Consider the following 3,379-nt stretch of genomic DNA (forward strand, 5'->3'; position numbering starts at 1 on the left):
TAAATGATACTGCAAAATGAATAGTTATTTATAATCCCAACCTCCTTTTAAAGAAAGTGGTCACTGGGACATGGAAGAAAGGTTCTTATTTCTGTTGAGGCCTTGATGGATTGACCTGCTAGATGCTCTGTCTAATAGGGGGAGAAGAAATTGCACACACAAGTAGGAACACAGTCTAGAAGGGAGGAGGGTAAAAAGAACAGAGAACGAAGGAGATGGAGAAGAAGGCAGAGGAGCTAGCAGAAGGCTCTGTGCCCTTCCCTGGGGCCACCCCCCCAAAATCAGTAAAGTCTACCTAGACTTGCCTGGAGATGATTAGATTTCTTTTGGAAATCAAAGAAAGGACTGAGTTTGTACCTGGCGTCCTGAGGGAAGCAAAAACAGCATATGCAGATGCAGAAGCCAGAAGCAGAGCAGGGAGCAGAGGAAGAGAAGGCCTCCAGAGCAGCTTCCATCGCACTGAGCTTCCACTGCACTGAGCTACCCCTTGGGACCTGCGGTGCCCTTTCCTGCCAGGAGACTGTAGTGAGAGCTAACTATTAGTCAGATTTCCCTAACCTGAAGTCTCTCGGAAGAGAGCCTGGGGTCCCATTTCCTTTCTTCCAGCAATACCCCCCACACACACACTCGCACACATACCTGGAGCTCTGCTTAAAGGGAGGGGCTGGAGAGATATCAGGCAAAAGAGCCAGTAATATCCTTTCTCTTGTGCAAAAGTGCACTCTGGCCTTCATTTATTTAACTAAGAGAAGCCACTTAAAGGATTTTTTGCCATAATAAAATGAAATGAAATCAAAATAAAATTAAATAAATAAAATCTGCAAACTGAGGTGACATGTAGATTTGGCTCCAATAATTTTTAAACTGCCACCTCACAAGCCCCAAAACCTCTCCAAGAAACCCACGCAGCCTGCCGATTTTTAGGCATCTCTCCCTTGGATCCAACATTTCACCTACAGATTTGGTTAGTTCTGGGGGAGCGGGGGAGGCAGGATAGATGGATCAACATTTATGAGGAGACCCCCATCCTGCTCCCTGGAACAAACAGGCCCCTGAGCATCAACCAGAATCTGACGCTGCATTGAGCTCAAGATCTGGGCCCAGTGGTCCTGCTGACCTCTGTTTTCTCGGGGGCTGTGAGTCAAGTGCACTGGCAGCATTTCTTCGCACAAAGTCTGAGACATTAAAATTATGTAGTGCGGCCATTCCTATTACAGAAATAAAAGGGAAAGAGCAGTCTCAAGAAGGAAGGACGCAACAACAGCCTCAGCAGCCTGCCCTTCCCCTCCTGTCTTCTACTCTCCATCTGCCTCTCTTCTCCACAGGCTTCCCCTAGAATCCCGAACCTAGATGGATGCTGCCACCCCCTCACCTGGCCTCTGACAACCCAGTGTTTTCCTATCTAGGCTGGCCAGTTGTCAACAAATCCCTCAGTCCAGCAGAGATAAGGTTGGAATTAGAAATCAAGTGCAAATGCATAGAAATAGAGAGGTTTACAGCACAGGCATCTTTGGCCAAAGCCACAAAAATCTATTCAGAGCTTATAGGCTACTGGGCTCCAGTTCCTTTTCCTCAATAAAACCATGCTTTGCACAAAGAGTGAATGCTAGGCCAAGCCTCTCAGACTTCCAGCCCAAAAGACTTTTGAGTTTGTGCAGCAGGAATTGCATGGGGGAAGAGAGGAGGCCCACACAGAAAAGAGGTAAGGACACACACATATGTGATCCCTAAGTAAATGTATCAACAACTGCCATAAATGAGCTGTAGTACCTTGTCATTAAGATGAAATCATTTGAACTGAGAAATAGTTTTCATTCTAAAAGTTATGGTCCAAGTTGACTCAACTGGTTTGACTCTGTCCCCCAGCCTGTGTGCCATCTGGTTCACCCTGGGGTTGGCTGATGGATGAGGATCATCATAGCTCCTTGGCCATTTTTTAGTTTTGAGCTTCACCTCTATGGCAGGAGGTTTAATCTGCTCAAAAAAGATTTGTTTTTGGCTTTTGAAACAGCCATACTTCTCTCCTCCAAGAATTATGGGTTGTTTCAGGAATGGATGCTTTAAAGAAAGCTCTTATTGGATCTGGACTTTAGCCACTGCTAGAACTGTTTGTTTCATCTGGTCCATCATTCTGCTTGCTGCCACCTACACAGATAGGAGACATCACCTGGGTCTGAAATTTACAGGCATTTGGCCTGTCATCCAAAGTGCTAGATCCTATTTTCTGGAAGCTGATGTCTACTGATAATTGCAATATTGAGTCATGCACACAAGAACATAAATGCTGTTGGCCTACTGAAAATAGCCAGCCCAGAGTTCTGGGCTGATAGGAGCGTGAAGAAGGTACTGGCTGTAACATGTCTACATTAAAAAAACAAAAATGAGCCATGCAGAACTGAGAGCTGTTGCCACATTTTAGCGTGTAAAAAACCCACGATCGTTAAGGAAGAGGGAAACCAAAGTGAATTCAGTGTTGCTCCTGGGAAACTAGTAGACAGACAGGTCTCTGAAATCCCCCTTCAGCCCCTCATGCGAATCAAGCAATGGCGTAAGTGACCAGCAGGGAAGACAGTGTCAGATCATGGGTAGAAGCTTGGGCTTGCTGTGAGACTGCCTGGGTTCAAAACACCCTTGAAACAATTACCGAGATTTCTTTTGGAAATTAAAGAAGGGAGTAAGGTTGTTATCTCTCTTATTTCCTTATTGTACTAAAATTCTTTGAGTCTTCATTTTCTCATTCATAAAATGGGCATAGTAATAGCACCTGTTGGGAGTTTCAAATAAGATACTTCGTGTAAATATTTAGCATAGTTCCTGGCACGCTCTGAGAGTTCAATAAACACCGGTTGTTATTGTTTACGGGATTCAGGGGACCTGTGAATCCGTAGCAGATTTTGGGCTCTGCTTCTAATTCCAAAGAGTGTGACTCTTTAGGGCTTCAGAATCCTAATATAAACTGACATCTCCCACCATGGAAATACAGTGCCCAGTCACTGGGGGACCAGATTTTCAAATCAGAACTGGAGATATGTTAGTCAGGGTTCTCCAGAGAAACAGAACCAATAGGCTATAGATATATAGATGTAACTATAGATAGATATAGATATAAATTTAGTATAAAGAATTGGCTCATGCAATTTTGGAGGCTGAGGAGTCCCAAGATCTACAGTTAGCAGTCTGGAGAGCCGATGGTATAGCTGTTGTTTGAGTCCAAAGACCTGAGAAGAATGAGAGCTGACAGTGTAACTTCCAGTCCGAAACGCAGCAGGCTCAAGACCCAAGAAGAGGCAATGTTTCAGTTTGAGTCCAAAGACAGGAAAAGACGGATGCCTGAACTCAACAGTCAGGCAAGAGGAGTTCCCTCTCATTCAACCTTTTT

The sequence above is a fragment of the Equus asinus genome, chromosome X (assembly GCF_041296235.1).
Source record: "Equus asinus isolate D_3611 breed Donkey chromosome X, EquAss-T2T_v2, whole genome shotgun sequence".
Classification (NCBI taxonomy): Eukaryota; Metazoa; Chordata; class Mammalia; order Perissodactyla; family Equidae; genus Equus; species Equus asinus.